Here is an 18,421-nt window from a genome sequence, read left to right as displayed (position 1 = left end):
TCATTCTTTGAGAATATGATGGCAAACTCTGTAATTCTAATTGGAAGTGAGCCTGCCCAATACTGTGTGAATTGGAAGCAATACCAAGTTACGTAAACTTTGACCTGAGGTGGATTTCAGCTTATAAACTACTAGGGTTGCACAAGCAGTCAGGTCATGTTGTCTAGCCTTAGAGTGATTGGTATACATACTTTGAACCCACTTCTTAGGTACTTGATACAGTAGGCATCCCTCGTGTTTTTTATTTCTTTGTCCATAGACTTTTTTTTTCCTTGATTCAATTTAATAAATATAAACTGTCTATGGCTACAAGCCAGGACTCTTTTGTTAGTAAATTACAGAACCTATTCATTCTAGCTTTTACAAAGCTGAGGTTTCATCGAATCACATGCTGGGGACATCCGAATGGCATCTCGACTGAAATAATGATCTTGATCACCCTTGCCTCCCAAATATCATCTTTCACAGTTTTCTTAACTCTACATCTTTTTACTTGCTGGCCTCTTTCTTCCCTGACAAAATAAGGCTATCTCAGTGTAATGTGAAAGATGGCTGCTGAGCCTCAAGCTAACACATGTAGGTCTACATTCCAAAAATAGTAAATAGTCTTGCTACCTAGCTTTAGCGAAAAGCTCCAGAGAGATCTCTGATTGGTTCAACCTGAGCAACTTATCCCAGGAGATTTCTTATTGGCTCAACCTGGACTCTTTGTCTACCAGTGTGACCCATTGTGTTCTATGCTTTTACTAATTGTTGCAATGAAAACACATAGAATAATTAAGGATTGTCACAAATGAATCAGAAGAATAGACTTTATAAAAGACTCCCGCCTGTAATCCAAGCACCTTGGGAGGCCGAGGCAGGCGGATCACGAGGTCAAGAAATCGAGACCATCCTGATCAGCATGGTGAAACGCCATCTCTACTAAAAATATAAACATTTGCTGGGCGTGGTGGCAAACGCCTGTAGTCTCAGCTACTCGCGGGGCTGAGGCAGGAGAATCGCTTGAACCTGGGAGGTGGAGGTTGCAGCGAACAGAGATCACGCCACTGCACTCCGGTCTGGAGACAGAGCGAAACTCCGTCAAAAAAAAAAAAAAAAAAAAAAAAAAAAAGACTCCCAAGTAGGCCAAATTTTAAATTGTTCCTCTCTAACAAAAACCCACTGCCAATGCACTTAATTGGCTCCTGTCTCGGAGGGAGAAAAACAAGTATCTTGCAGTTATTCCCATTTTTCTTACTTTGAGTAGCAATGACTTTGGCCCTTGGGATTCTTGCCCTTACTTCATCTCTAGTCTGTCTATTTATTTTGTTTTGTTAAATGACTTGCTCTAGCTAAAGCTACTTCTACCTTGGGTGATAAGAATAGTTTCAAACTAGTATATGAGCTTATGAAACAAGTAAGAAAATGTTTTACAATAACAATCATCAGTTTCTTGTATAAGGTAATAGTATATGTGATTGTCAATGAAAAAATAGATCTTGGGGATTACAGTAGAAGATATTTGACATTTACCAGGAAGAAAGAGGGGAAGAATGGGAAGAAAGAGAAAAGTTCAATGGGGCATTGGAACCAACCTAACTGCTTAAAGACATTATGCTCCTAAATATAATCCTTCCCAACAACCCCAGATCTTTACTACAGTTATTACAAATCAAGAAATGACTGTAGTATGTGAACTTGTGCAGGAGAAAAATAAGGGACTGCTTTTTGCATTTAGATAGAGTCAAGCTAAGTTGGCACAATGGGCAATGGGGTGGTCCTCAAGGCAGGAAAGAATGAAGAAAAAATATGAACTATATGCAGTTTTCAAAATGGTGTAGAGGACTGTGGCTTCTCCTAAGATGTACATCTTGGGGGGTCACCAAAGCTAACAAAATATCTGAGAATCAGGAAAGCCATAATTGACTTCTCATTTAGCAATGTCTTAAATCAATATCTCTATAGACTGAGCAAGGAAATCTGAAGTTTTTTAGTCTCATGATTGCAAAGTATTTTCGACTACCACTTTCTGGCACCCCACAAAGTATAAACACCCTAAAATATTGGGTGAATGAAAAAGAAATCCCCTTGTGTGTATCATATATTGCTTCTATCACATAGTGTCTGGTCTGATCTACTCTTGTTTAATGTAGTGTTTAACTTAGCAGCTTGAAATAATCATTTATTTTCTCATGATTCTGTGGATCAGCAATTTAGGCTGGGTTTCACTGTGCTCAATCATACATTTGGACCTCAGCTATGATGGAGGAGATGTCTGGGACCTCTCTCTCCATATCCTTTGTTACCTTTTAATATACTATCCCTGGTTTTTTTTTTATTTGTTTGTTTTTTAATTTTCCACACCAAGACAAAAGGGTTCCCAAAAGCAAGAGAAAGCAAGCCCAAATGCACAGGTACTTTAAGTCTCTGCTTGTATCACGATTGTAATAGCTCATTGATTGAAACAAGTCATATGCTCCGGCTCAGAATCAATTCAATGTGGGTAAGGACTATACATGAAAACCGTTAATGTAACAGTCTACCAAAAACATGTCATTACTGATTATGAAAACTTCTGAGTCGATGCTACAAGTTTAGTTTCCTTAATGAAGACTATCTTTGAGGATAAGGGAGGGTGTGTGTGCTTATAGATTATCTGAGGCTAACATACAGAGGAAGAAAGTTGCATTAGCCTGTTCTCATGCTGCTAATAAAGACATACTGAGACTGGCTAATTTATAAAGAAAAAAGGTTTACTAGACACACAGTTTCACCTGGCTGTGGAAACCTCAAAATCATTGCAGAAGGCGAAAAAGGAGCAAAGACACGTCTTACATGGCAGCAGGCAAGAGAGTGTGTGCAGGGGAACTGCCCTTTTATAAAACCATCAATTCTTGTGAGACTTATTCACTGTCACTAGAACAGCACGGGAAAAACCCACCACCATGATTTAGTTACCTCCCACTGGGTCCCCCTCACGACCTGTGGGGATTATGGAAACTACAACTCAAGTTGAGACCTGGGTGGTGACACAGCCAAAGCATAACAACAGTTAAGCTCTTTTGCAAAAGGCTTTACTTCTGCTTAGAGAATGAAATGAAAAATTGACCCTATGAAGTATGCAAGATGAACACAGCAATATTTCTGTGTCCACACATTCTTTCAGAACTTTTCTACTACTGTCTGATCAAATGGAGCAGTCTCCCCTTAAAATTGGTCTGGATTTTGTGATTGTCTCATGGATAAAATGCAATTAAGTGATGTATGTGACTTTTAAGATTAGGTCTTAAAATGTGGCAGAGTCTTTCTTTCTTTCTCTCTCCTCTCACCAGTGAAACCTAGGGCACCATGCTGTGAGGAAGCCTCAGCCACCTGGAGAGGCCATATGTAGAAGTTCCAACCAACTACCTAGCTAAGGTCCTGACCAACATTCAGCCCAGCCAACATGTAGTAAAAAACACCAGAAATACAAGTCAATACACTTATGTTTCTTCACATGATTCTGTAACTTAGCTTTGTAGCCACCTCACTTGCTGCCAATTGAAACACAGTTGAACTCTCCACAAAGCCTTGCCCAAATTACAGACTCGTGAACAAAATAAATGTTGGTGTTGTTTTAAGCAACTATGCTTTGGGGCAATTTGTTATATAGCATTAAATAACCACAACAGACCACCTATCCCTTTCTACAGTGAAACTTCCTGTGAAAATCAGTGAAAGATTCTTAGGATTAGGGTAGCTGTGAAGTCTATTGTTTATATCCACATGTGTAATAACACACAAAGTATGAAAATGTCTGTATTTTATGGGGAAAATAAAATAATGTCACACAAATTTAAAGCATGCATAACGTAAGATGCCATTAAATGCTACAAAATAAAGTTAAGGAAAGAGAAGTCTTCATCTAATAATGAAATCGTCAAATCAATGACAGGTTTTCAGAATTTTTGAAGTTGTAAGTACAAATACATAAAGCCATTGTCAAAATAAAATATTTCTCTTTAAGTACTTATAATTTCTTAAGTTGTAATGAAGAGATGTACAGGTAATTTCAGAGATAATCTAGGTTAAAGAAGGAAAGTTGGGACACAGGGATGTTAAATCCTTGTATGATTACTAAAGTAGTAGTGCAAAAAATGAAATTCAGAACTTCTGCTTGACATTCATTTGTTTTATGCTATGATACTTGTCTTTTTATTATTTTTCTTAATTGCTAGTAAGTATGATTTCCCTTTCTTTTTACTTGTGCGTGTGTGTTGGGAGGGTATGTTTAATCTCTAATAGGCTAGACATTACTTAAAAAATATAGAGCCTAAAATCACATTTGACATTTACAATAATTATAAAGAATGAATGATTAATTTATAGTTTTATTGGTTTTGTGTGATCTCCCTCAATTTAAGAGAGGTGTGTCAACACAATTGGGTATTTTAAACTTATTGGAGGAATGGAGCAAGTCATACATTTTATTTAATGAGGTGTAACCTAAGTTTTCTAATGTATAGTACTTTAAATACTTAGCTTTCTCACTGTAAGTGGAGTTACAGCAAGGCATCTGGCTAGGGGAAAAAAATCAAACAAATTGTATCGTGTGACATCGTTGGCCTTATGCAGAGATGTTGGGTTAGGTATAAGTGATATTTGCTTAAGCAGTGCTTCTCAAAATTTGATGTACATACAAATCAACTTCTGAATTTTTAAACAAGAGTGTTCTGATTTAGTAGACACTGGGAGGAGCCTGAGTTTCTGACTGTCTAACAAGCTCATAAGTGACACCTATGTTTTTGGTCACTATGTTGCTGGGCCACGCTGTTAGTTGTAATGGACTAGAGATAGGAGGTCAGATAGTCATCATACTTTGTCAGTTGTATCTCAGAAGCAAACCTGACAGGTGGTTAAATAGCTTCTGATCACCTATATGAGTAACGAAATCTTCTCCACCTGGGAGCCCTCTGAGTCAATTTCTGTGAGCAATCTCAAGCCTTTTCAGTATATTCATACCTCTCTTGGTAGATATAGGTTTGCTCTTGCCTTTTGGGGTACCGATCCTTGGAGATCTTCCATTTATTGCTCCTACCATTACTCTTCTTCCTCTTCCTTTTTCTCTTCATTATGCTGTCATCGCACTTTGTTATCAAATGAGAACGGAACATTTATTTGTCTTGGGTAATATGCTTACACTGAGTTTGAATTCCAGGGTCAAAATTTGTTTCTGTCCATTCTAATGCTCTTTCTTAAAATTAGAATCTTCCTTCTTTGAGGCCCTCTGCTATCTCCTGGCCTCACAGACGTTAAATGTTGTAAAGGCTTTGACTGAAGTTTATGTTTTATTATATAATTTTCCATTAGATACGAAGAGACATATACATTATAGAAAATACCTTAATATTAAAAATATTATTTACAATTTAAATGTCTTCCTATTCTCTTCAGTCAGAAGTTGGTCTTTAAATATATGGGCAAGACCTAGACATTACATGTGAAGGCTTTTCTCTCCATGTTATGGTACATAGCACACAGCTTAGAACATGTTAGATGCTAAATACTAGCTTGAGTAAATGAATGAGTAAACTCTTAAGTTAGTGGATGAATTATGGAATAGATTACAAAAGAGAATTATCTGGTCAGGTATTTAAAATATTCTATTTAAAAGAAACATAAGTAATTTGTTTTAAATGTAAAAATGTAATAAAAATGTTTTTAATTTCCAGACATAGCCTGAAAGCAATGCAATACACTTGAAATTTTATTTAACATGAAATTAGCTTAAAGACAAAATAAATTCTTCTGTCCACTTATTTACCTAACATACACTTGCTTCCTTGGAAGTCATAGGCATCCACATATCTTCAGCCACAACTTGGTATTTCTAATATAATTCTTATTTTTGAACTCCTAAACTTTCTGGTAGAAATCTTCAGTTGAAAATATCCTGGCAAGTAAAATTAGAAACTCCCAGAAATGTACTTATTTCTATTATGTTGTTTTATTTCTGAACATTGTGCCCAACATTCTTTTCCACATACTTGCCCAAATCGGAAAACTAGGGTTCTAAGTTTCCCCCTCCATCATTGCCCACATTTAATTCACCCTAATAATACCTGACATCTTTCAAGTTCATTTTCTACTATCTATCCCCATGGCCATTATCTTGGTTTGAAACTTCATTATCTCTATAGATTAAAAACAAAAACAAAATGCATACAAACAAAACAAATAACATACAAACAAAACCCACCTAACTCATCTTTATGTAGTCAGTTCTCCCTCAATAGTTTTGCCAGACTTCCTAAACAGAAATCTGATTGTGACTATCCCCTTTTAAATGTATTTAATCAGCATACCCCTTCAATAAATCCACTAACCGTTCTTGTTATCCAAGACAGTTTGTCATCTGTCTTGGATAACAAGTTGCAGACTCCATCCAAGGCCATTTTCCCCTAGAAATATACATAATGGCACTGTAGGAACAATGATCTCCACATGCCTCATGCATTGGTAATTTTTTTAACCTTTGCTAGAAATGTTCTGCTCCACTCTACTCATCCACCACCAATTCTACTCCACCTTACACTACCTCTTTTCCCATTTAGATCTTCCATTCTCTATCTCCTTGCATGAAATTGTCCATACCTGCTTAGTACTCATCTCATTATTTTGTGATTGTGCGCATATCTGTTCACATGATTTCTTATGGAAGTTATTAAGTATTTTGATTTCTGTTTCAGTCAGATTTCCAACAGAGAAGTAGAACCAGTAGAAAATATATCTTAAGATACTTATTGGAAGGAATTAGCTTACATGGTTGTGGGAACCGGCATAGCCGAACCAAAATTTATATGGCTGACTATCAAACAAGACAGGCTGGAACTCTTAGGCACAGGCAGAAGTTGCAGTTCACAGGTGAAATTTGTTCTTTATCCTGGAAGCCTGGGCTCTGCTCTTTAGATTTAGCAGCTGACTGAATCAAGTCCACCTAGATTACCTAGGATAATCTTGTTTACGATTATGATTATCACTACCAGTTATCAACTGATTTTGAACTTCATTCAGATCTACAAAATACCTTCATAGGAACATCTAGATCAGTGTTGGATTAAATAACTGTCAACTGTAGCCTAGCCATGTTGATCCATCAAAAGACCATCACAATTGCTGATATAACTTTAATACAATTTGCAACATTTTCAGATGGAAGAATTGAGAAAAGGGAAGCGGGCTGACTTTTCATTTTAGAATTTATTATGCATTAACTTAAAGTAAGTAATAATTATGTAGGTGATCATTTTGATATTTTAACCTACTTAATTTAGAAAATCATTTAAAATCATTTTTGTTAAGACTACAAAATGATTTTGGGTAAAAAAAATTTTACCAAATATCAAGATCACAATAATCACTTAAAATAGTGACATATGTAGAGATATATATACAAGAAAGTAAGAACTAGGGTCTGCTTTGCTATGCTAGAGAATTAAACATAAAAGTTAAATGTAGGATATAAAAAACAAAGATACAGAATTTTATCAAGTTTACAAAACGTTTTTCTTTGAAAAAACTTTTTACTGAAAATATATTGACTGTGTGAATTAATTGTGAAATATCAAGATAATGAACAAAGACATTTACCATTCTAAATAAGCTGATATTATTGTGAATAATTATATGTAACAATTATTTTACTGATTATGTGCACAATGACAGTTTTTAGAAATAAATATATCTTACTTTTGAACAATGTACACCTAAGATATGCTGCTTTCAATGTGTCAAATTAGTTTTATAGTTAAGAATGAACCCTGGATTATAACTTTAGGCACCAAGATAATTAAATGGAAACATATCAGATCTATGTAATTTAAATATTCAAATGATTAATGATCTTAATTGATATTCTAATTATTATTTTTTCAAAAAATTTAAAATCTTAAATAAATAAAAATATTGGTATACATTTTATTGCTTAAAAATACACATTTTACATCATACTAACACATGGCTATTATAATACATGAATACATAATATAAATAATAGTAAAATAAGTAATTTTATGCATGTGCTAATTTTAATATCTATCACTGCTATAATTATGTCATAAATAACAGGGTGGCTTAATAGCAAAAATATTTGGAAATAATTTGAAAAGGGACCCAAAGAAAAATAAGTTTACAATTTATGTGTTTAAAAGTTAATGTAGACTTTTAGGGCATTCACAGGTAGAAGAAGGCAACAGATACACTCCCCTAGTCTAGCACATCCATACTCATAACATCTATTTGCTTTGCTTTGTCAAAACATATGAAAAATCATTAAAGTGTTTTAATAAATGTCTGGTTTTCCTGTTCATTCATCTTATAAATATTAATTAGCCATGGATCAGGCAATTAAAGTTTAATCAATTTGCACTAATTAGCACCACATACTTGCATAAAAAGATAAAACCAACTCCTGCATCTGGCTGTTATTTGCAGTTTTTGTCAAGTGCTGATGAGTTTAATCTTGAAGGGAAGATTAAGAAGAAAAGAAAAAATAAATCAAGAAAGTAGTGTTAATTTTATTAAATTTTCACTCAAAGCAGTGGTCACGAGTATCATGGAGATAATGCCAGCAACATTACACTTTTTAAAAATCTAAACCTGATTCCACCAGCTGCTTCTTCATAGCCTTGTCCAGTGAGGAGGGAGCCACATATCTTCTCTTTCTGACACTGCTATCTGCTTTTTATTTAACCTTTTTGATAAATCCAAATCTGACTCAGTTCTATCCTTTGTGACTTAAAAATTTAAAAATGAATGGTCATCACAGTCATAGCCTTTAAGGATCAACTCTCTTCCTTCAGAGTGAATATGAATGTCCACATTGAAGATACAGTTTAAAAATTATAGCTTTATAAATGAAATTGAAATGTTCTTTACTAAATATTATGTGTGAGTGTGATGGTAAGAGAGAACTCTGGAAGACTTAAAATTTGTATTCTGACTTTTTGCACGTATATCACAGCTCAATACGTTTTTGTCCCACATAGACTTTAGGAGACTGACTCCTGTTTCTCTGTCTTTGACTTCTGAATTTGATTAAATAAATTACACTGCCAATCTAGTAAGGAGACATTGTACAGTGCATTTGCATTACTATTTTGTGTTTTAATAACCAGAGAAAATAAAGTGTTCCATTACTGCCTATTCATATAATTGACAAGGATTATAGGGAATGGAACTAGTCTTTAATCACTGATGGAAATTCATCTTAGGCTTGGCAGGTAAAACTACACGTTTTAAGAAGATTTAGCATTGTACTAAAAAATAGAGCATGATTCATAAAAAAAGCTATGCACCATTTATATAGAGATTTTTATTCAGTTTATGCAAGAATAGACCACTGAATGGTTATTGATATTTTTCAAATAAAGTATGTATGATTCATTAAACTCCCTATTCCCTTGTGAAGCCACTGCTCTGTTAAGCCCTCTTTGAGTACATATCCCATAAAGAAAGCAGAGGCAGAAAAGGAGGATGTCATGCTTCAATGCCTTCTTTTTTAAAAAGTGCCTAAAAACGAGATCACATACAGTAACAGATAACTCTCTAAACTACCATCTGGATTTCAATACATGTGATTTTCACATGGTTGTTGAAAAAATGTGAATATGTTTTTTGTTAGTACATTACATGCATGCTGGTCTAGAGACATACACACCTGTATACACCTTAAAAGTAAGACTTCGAACCAAAATTCAATGCTCTAGAATCTTTCTGCTATGAATGAAATAGTACATGAAAAAAATGCATATAAAATCTAAATTACTATTAAAAAACATAGCTTCATGGGCAAAGAAAGATGTCACTGCTATGTTTCAGTAGCCTCCTAATGAACACATTCCCTATCTTCTTATATTAATAATATTTAACATCCCCAGCCTTATATTTACAGGTTAAAGGAAGCTAGAATAATATGTTAAGAAGATCTGAGTATTCATTAATTCTCTGTCCCCTTCAAGGCTAAAGACTTTAGGAAATGTTTTTACTTTCCTATCTTTCTAATTTTCTTTTAATTCCCTATCTTTTCCCATACACATAGGGGTTTATTTTCTACTTTGTTCAACAAGTATTTTTTGGCCTCACATTTGTGCATGGCAGTGGTGTAGGGAGCCAAAAAAATATCACTTGAGAAATGATAAAAGTAAATCAGTATGCTAAGCCTGGAAGGATGGATGTTACAATTTTCTTCAAATATCTAAATATTTATAACATGGAAGAAGACTTAAATCTTACTCCCTTTTATTCCAGGAAGAAGAGATGGATAGAAGCCATAGGAAAACAAACATTTACTTTGTGTAAAAAATAACCCTTGAAGATAAATGTGTGACATTTAAATGGTTTGTCATGGGAAGCAATGACTCCAATCGATCCTTTACAAAGATGCTTTGTGAGGAATATCGCTAAAGAATAGAATTGAAGACCAGTTGTAAGATCCCATGCAAAAATTAAAATATGATATAACTATTTAAAATATCGTTGGATAATATCCTCCCTTCAGAAAATAAATGTATAAATTGCTAAATATGATACACAAATAATGAAGTATAATTTCCCTAGCCATTTAATTTTAACACAAAGAAATTCCCATTATTAACCTGGGTCTTCAAAATAATACACTCTCCTTTGTAAGTTGAGGGCCAGATACTGAGGAGTTCCCTGTTTGGTGAGCTATCTCTGCATAGCCAGAATAAGCCAGTGTTTTTAAAATAGAAGAAGAAAAAGGAGTGGTAATCACAATTAATGTAGCCCAGCTTTCTGACACTATGGGCCTTACAGATCTCAGATTCTACATTTCTCTGAGAGAAGAAAGTCCATGTAAAAGTAATGTTGGCTTTAATTTTTCTTCTCAGGCCATTTCCATCCATATATATTTTTGTGAGAATATAATTGAGAAATAATTGGATTTTTATAGCTTACTCTAGCCTACTCAATAGGGTTTTTTCTCTTCTATTTATATACTATTTACTAGAGGGATCAAAACTATAGAGTGGAAGAAATTTTCTCTTCTCCAGACAATTAAAAATACCATTGTTCATTATCTGAAAATAGTCATCAGGCATAAGTGATACAATCAGATATATTTAAAGAAAGCAAATGAAAGCTTAAGAATAGTCAAAGGATAAAGATGGCACATATACTTGAATTTGTTGATATTTTATCCTATTTTTAAATAATATAATTTGTAAGCATTTCATACAATTATTAATTAAGAAGATACAAAATAACCTATTAAATGCTAGTAAAGTCGATAGGTTTAAAGAAGAAATCTGTCTGTTGTAGCTTTTTATAAAACTGAATGGCATAATAATTCTTTTTTATCTGAATCTAATTTAAATGCACATCATAAAAAAACAAAAAATACAGCAGTTGTGTTATTATTTCTTTAAAACAGTAGAAATTATCTAACTTTCTACTTTTTTCAAGAAATAGGTGAATCAAAATTGCTTCTCGGGACAGATACAGATGCAAATATGTCATACCTATACACATCTTCCATATGAGTTCATTTTGTAATAAGTTTCTTCTGTAACTTATTACAAAAGAATTATACGTATTTACATAACTGTCTAACATAACTAAAAGATTATTTGTGCTGTTATCAAATTATATTTTTCTCTCTAAGATTTCATGTTGAAGACTTCTTAAGTGAATTCTTTGAATATAATATCTTTGGAGTATGAATGAATCTTCCAAATCACAAATGAAATCTCTCTGGCAACTAGTATAAAAGATCTTATTTGCCCCTTGGTACATACTCTTACATCCCATTAAGATGTAAGGAGGAATAATCATGCAGGGAAAAAACGTAATAGAATTTTAAATACAAAAAGATTTGTATTCCTCCCCAAATAATATTTAACTTGACTTAATTTCATTTTAATAAAATTTCATTTTAATAAAATATACTTAGTTTAATTTTTAAATTATGTGTTAATTAATTTTTGTTAAAGAGAGTTTTGACAATTTTTGTGCAATCTATTTTGAGGAATTTCAGGAAATGGGAAAATTTTGGCAGGAAGAAAATATGTTTTCAGCAAAAAAAACAAATTGACATCAAATACTATTATATTACAAACCAGCATCCTGACAGTCACCAACATTTATTTGAAATTCCACTGTGGGTTTGTTATAGTTTGAATGTGTCCTTTCCAAAATTTAGGTGTTGCCAATGCAATAGTACTAAGAAGCAGGATCTTCAAGAGGTGATTAGGCCATGAGTTTCCCTCTCTTATGAATGCAATTAAGGTCCTTATAAAAGAAGCTTCACAGGGTTCCCTTAAGCCTTCCCCCTACTGCCATATGAGAACACAGCATTCCTCCCCTCAGAGGAAGTCACCATCTTGGAAGGAGAAAGCAGCATTCACTGTATAACCACACCTGCCAACACCTTGATCTTGGATTTGCCAGACTCAAGAACTGTGAGAAAATAAATTTTTGTTCTTTATAAATTACTAGTCTCAAGAATTTTGTTATAGCAGCACAAATGGACAGGTTCCAAATAGCTGTGGTTATTCTCCAGAATTTAATGGCTTCCCATGACTGGAAAAGCATCCTTCTTCATGCTTTTATAAACCATTTATAATTTTTTTTTCAGAATTCCCTCTCTTATTAATAAAAAATCAATTACTAAGAAATCCCTTTGGTCTTTTGTAACCCTTTCTTATATTTAAACATCATACTCTTTATGTACTTCAAGTATTTTGCACTTGTCATGTCATCCCATGAGAAAACATGCCTAATTAAAACAACTTGTACAGTGCCAAGAACTCCACACATATTTAAGAAACATGAAACATGTTAGAAAAGATTGTGATGCTTTTCCATCCAACATTGCTTGAGAATGACCAATATTTAGAAGCAATCATAATAGGAAAAAAAAATTTAATCTGTTTGTGATGATTAAGTGAAATATAGGAGCCAGATATAGTAATGAATCTTGAACAGACCTTGCTAAACATATTTTTAAAAAGTGGTTAGGAAGGATTGTTTTTAACTGAGACCATTTGTTGCCTTAAATAAACATCAAGAAATTCTGAAATAAAATACAATTGTTAAAAGGAATATGCCTGCAATTTCCCTTCTTTTCAAGAAATAGATTAATGTGTAGTTTTTGGTTACTATCTTCAACTAAAAGATAGTTTGCAAACTGTTTACTTAATATATGAATCTGATAGCAGGATAAGCTTTTGAATGAATTCTGATGTTGGCAAAAGGTCTATTTAGGGATATCTCTAATTTCCATTAAGGCACATGCCTCCTCAGAATCCCCCATGCCTGTGGCCTGTTTAACCAGGGCCACATACCCTTTTTGACACCTTCTTACCAGTACCTGGTCTTGAAACATTTTATAGTGTTTTCCACCAAGCTCCAATCAAAATGTATGCCATTATTTCCCATTTCCATGAGATCGGTCTGCCCACAGTCAGATCTTGTTTCGGGTAAAACTTTCTCTTACCTCCTAGACAACTGGGGAATAGAATCTATCACCTACCTGAAGGAACAATCTTTTAATTTTGTCCAAGAATTCAGGGGGGTGTATAGGGATGACTTGTTTCAGTTCCTCCATGCCTGGAGACTAAGCTGGGGAGCCAGTATAGATCAATTGGGGATATATACCTCTAGGACCTCAGTTCTTACTCTTACCCTGGTTGGCTGGAAGGCCCAAGAAGCTTTCATTCATATGTTTGATATCTCAGTTCTTTCTACATAGTCTCTCACTTTCTGTGTGGCTAGGCTGGTCTTCTGAGTATGGAGGTATCAAGGTAGTTGGACATGGCTGCTGTTTTCCAAGAGGAAGGAGCAGAAGTTGTCAAATCTTCTTACAGACATCAGCCAGAAAAGGAAACATCATCACTTCCACTATGTTTTATTGGTTAAAGCATAAAGCCAGCCCATATTCTGCCTCTGGAAAAGATGGGTGGCAAAGAATTTGCAGCCACCACCAACCACAAGTTATTTTACATTCTTGCTACTTTCAAAATGCACTCAGACTATCCAAGATGCCAAAAGTCTCATCTAATAAGACATCAGAAACTAGCCTGGGAATTTACCATCTAAATAGTTCCAAGAGTAGGTTAGCGTCTTCTGGCGTGGTTTCTCATGTGTAATTCCTTAGGTGTGATGTGACTCCTCACGACCTGATAATTGTGAAAGGAGATTATCTGGGTTCTACAAATACATGCACTTTATAAGACATGGATGGGCATTCTCAGTAAACTATCGCAAGAACAAAAAACCAAACACCGCATATTCTCACTCATAGGTGGGAATTGAACAATGAGATCACATGGACACAGGAAGGGGAATATCACACTCTGGGGACTGTGGTGGGGTGGGCGGAGGGGGGAGGGATAGCATTGGGAGATATACCTAATGCTAGATGACGAGTTAGTGGGTGCAGCGCACCAGCATGGCACATGTATACATATGTAACTAACCTGCACAATGTGCACATGTACCCTAAAACTTAAAGTATAATAAAAAAAAAATTAGGGACCAATAAAAACTCCATTGAAAAAAAAAAAAAAGACATGGATGGGAACACTTCAACACATACTTTTATTCAAAAAGAGGGCAACACAGAACACATTGCTGTTACTAGTAGCAGTTCTCAAATCCTATCAAGTTCCTACTGCTGGATTTTTGGTTCTCTGTGCCTCTTGCCTCTACCTTCTGATTCATTCTTTCTTTTCTGTAAAAAAAGTGACCATATTTGATGCTGAGTAGCTTTCTTATTCTATTTTATTGTTGTAGAAGTTCTGGAACCTAAATGCCCTCCTTTCATTTTGAGCTATCTTTGTCACTTACAGACCAAGCTGGTATAATTTCCTTAACATTTCTTTCTTCTCTTCTGTGTTACATGTTAATTCACGTGCTTGGACAGAAGCCACACTCAGAAATCTGTTTTGAGACAGGGCTCTCTCTGCCTTGGGTTGAGAATCAGAGCACGTTGGGCAATGCCCTTATAATTCTTAGAAATCTTTTAGTCTCACTGAACAGATTGGCTATGCACTGCCATAAATATTTTGATGTATTAACAAAGAGTCTCGCTGGCTGAAGTTATTTCTTATCTGAGAGTTTTTCTAGGGGTGAGAAATATGCAATTATAGGGCAGTTCATTTTGAATCCAGTAGGTTCTGTTTCAGAAATATTTTCTCTATATCTGGCTTGAAACCGAACAGCTCCTTCTTTAGTTCATGTCTCTCTGGACATGCTTTATTAAATACAGCTAAAATAAATGCATTGGCACATTAAACACTCCGAGTGGCAATCTCTTTAGCCAATTTCACTAGTAAATTAGGTTTATTTCTATTTTCCAGAGTTTTGCCAAACTTTTTTGTCACCATTTAACATATGTCTGTTTTTATTCAGTCTCTAATAACAATTTTCTCTCTGTCCGTTAGCCTTTAACTAATCTCTTGTTGGTATTTTATGGTTTGAAGATCACCATTTCATCCCAAAGACAGTGCCATGTATTTGAGGTTTTTGTAATGGACATACTTCATATCCCTGGTAAGAAATCCTATCTTAGTTATCAATTGCTGCATAAACACCCCCATTGCCCAAAACAAAACACAATGCTAAAACAATTTAAGATTAGCTTTCACAGTTATATGATTTGAACAGCACAGTTGGCCAATTGGGAGCTCTTTATACAGTTCAATTAGAGGTGATAGGAGTTGGAGTCATCTGGATATTCAACTGGGCTTGTAGCTTAAATTATTCACACTTTACTCATGTAACGACGAACAGTTTTAGGTGCTTATAATATGTAGAGGCTAACTCTCTCTTTCTTTCTCTCACTCTGTCTTTCCCTCTGTTTGTCTCTCCTTCTTTTCTGTCTTCACATGGGCCACTGACATGGCTATCTTGAGCTCTCTCACAGCATGGTAGCTAACTTTTCCTGGAATAAACATTTCAAGAGATTTTGTCAGAAGCTGCAAGTCATCTTATGACTTAAAATTGAAAGTCATGTGTCATACTATATCACTTCTGCATTCTATCAAAAGCGAGTAACAAGGCCAACCCAGATTCCAGGGTGTGTGTATTGTGCGGCACTGCTCATTGTAGTAGGACTGCAGGGCCATCTTTCAAGGCTAGCTTCCAGAACAAGAGTGCCTATTTCAAAAAATTATTTGATCACCTCTAAATAAGCCTTTTTTCCACTTTCATACTTATTTTTAAACTCATCAAATTGTATACATTAGATATGTATAGCCTTTTGATGTTAATCACACCTCAAAAAAGTGTTCTGTTTTAAAAGAATTGCTTTGTCAGTTCTATAACTTAACAGAAGATCTTTTCTCTTCAGGGTATAGCCAGAAATTCCAATTTGAGCTAACCTGTTTCACTGATGAAAAGCCCAAAACCCAGTGCAATAGGTTTTATGACTATAGTAATCATTACAGCAAGACCCAGATTTAGAGACACCAGGAAATGACAAATAGTGACACTGAATCACCTGTTGATTTGGAATACTGAAAATTTTGATAATTTATGTCTTTGAGATGGCACAAACATAATTTAGAAAATTTTTCATTAAAATTACTTTAAAAATCTTGATTGCTTAGCTTTAGAATTTTGTGCTGAATCCAGGTTTAGATATATATAGTGTTTTTGTGTTATGCTGTAAGTCTGAAGTTATTTTTCTAAAATGTTTCATATAAACTAAGTAATAAGTGACCCACTCAGAATTGGTGGCTATGTAATTAACTTGTTTATGCCTACAAAGACAGAAAGAATATGTTGATTTTATTTTAGTCAAAAGATTAAAAAGCTAATAACTCTCCTCTTCTTGCATTACTAGTTTGATAATGTTGACAACTTATCCTATTCTTAAAATCACAGCTACCATACACAACACAGTAGACTCATCTGTTAAATTACTGTGCATTTTTCCCCTTTTGAAAAGAAGAATGAGATTTTAAAATTCAATCCTTATGGTAGAGATAGATATAATGACATTTTTGATTACTCAGATAACATAGATTCCTCTCTTTAATTTTAGTTTTAAAAATAATTTCAGATCTGGAATTAATGCAAGCAATCAAATGTGATAATAAAATTGCAAACTTCATCTAAGGTCAAAGTATATGCATGGCATTTATAGAACATTTCAACTTATATAAAGATTACAACGAAGCAAATACTGGTAAGGAGATTGTTGCACATGTTGGTTTCTAATCTCCTCAGGGTGAATGAAATAATCAACGATATGAAAACACCAAAGGAGGAAGGAGAGAGAAAAAGAAAATAGGAGGGAAGATGCCATAGATGTACAGGGCACTTCTATTGGAAATCATGATATTTAGAAGTATTGACTATTACAACTGAAAGAAAGCTTTAAGGTTATTTTGCAAATCTTGATAGGGCCTCCAGAAGTAGTGTCCTTGTTGCGGTCATCCTCTCATCCCCAGCTCAAAATTTGGTTTTGCTCTTAGGAGTGGTGATATCAAATAGCCACCAAGAGAGTCTGAAAAGGTTTGCCACTCTAGTAATAATATGGTGGATGATGAAAGGATCAATAGTGCAAGCTCTTAGCTTACCAAGTAAATTTCACAAATTTAATTAAGGTAAAAGGGTCTTGTACTATGTGGAAGGTAATATCCCATCCCATTTTTTTGAGCTACTGTGTAAGTTTAAAATGAATTTCCTTGGATGAGAATGTTATTGATATTGACATGAGGCAGGGAAATACTGGGTAGAACAGGGTATTTCCCTGGCAAAGGCCCCACTTTCAGGCCTGGAAACCCATGGCCCTAAATGGGAGCAGGTATTCCTGTTATCATGCCCAAATTTTGCCTTTTCCAAGACCCCTCTGGCATATCACTCCCCTATCCTGTACCCGTATAAACCCCAAACCTCAGTCTCCACGAGCAAAAGAGTGGTGAGGCAGAGAAGGAGACAAGAGAAGGAGCACCTGGACGTTGAGAGGAGTTTGACTGGAGATGGTTGGAGAGGAGATTGGAAGTGGGACAGCCAAACTCCTGAGGAAGACCATCTTCCCACTCCATCCCCTTTTCAGTTCCCTATCCATCCCACCAAAAGCCACCTCCATCACTTAATAAAATCACCAAATTTGCCAACCTTCAAGTCTGTGTGACCTGATTCTACCTGGACACCAGACAATGACTCAGGTACCAAGACGGCAGTGTGTAAAAGGCTGTCATCCTGACTCTCCACTAGCTGGTTTAACACTTAGCTGTCTGAGGACGGCAGCTGCTAAGAGCATTAATTGTAACACACCTCTACATGTTACCATGGGGCTGGAGCCCAAAAGTACTTGCCCCAGCTTCTGCATCTGCCCATCTACATGCTCCCCATCCTTAAGACGTTTAAGCATACAGCAGCTGAGCAAACAAGTCACACCCCTGTCACAAGTCCCACGACGGGGTCAGGG

General features: G+C 35.0%; 1 long non-coding RNA gene across 1 annotated transcript in view; it reads right to left on the bottom strand.

Moving 5' to 3' along the window:
- Positions 1 to 14,681: 14,681 nt before the first annotated feature.
- The window catches only part of LOC101126956 (uncharacterized), a 49,941-nt gene continuing 46,201 nt past the window's right edge, over positions 14,682 to 18,421 (bottom strand). Inside the window, exon 5 of the long non-coding RNA XR_010130680.1 lies at positions 14,682 to 15,925. This is a non-coding gene — a long non-coding RNA (uncharacterized lncRNA). The remainder of the gene's footprint in view (positions 15,926 to 18,421) is intronic.

The sequence above is a fragment of the Gorilla gorilla genome, chromosome 14, assembly GCF_029281585.2.
Source record: "Gorilla gorilla gorilla isolate KB3781 chromosome 14, NHGRI_mGorGor1-v2.1_pri, whole genome shotgun sequence".
Lineage (NCBI taxonomy): Eukaryota > Metazoa > Chordata > Mammalia > Primates > Hominidae > Gorilla > Gorilla gorilla.
The sequence above is the reverse complement of the archived record's forward strand: the minus strand, read 5'-3'. Positions and strand labels throughout refer to the sequence as shown.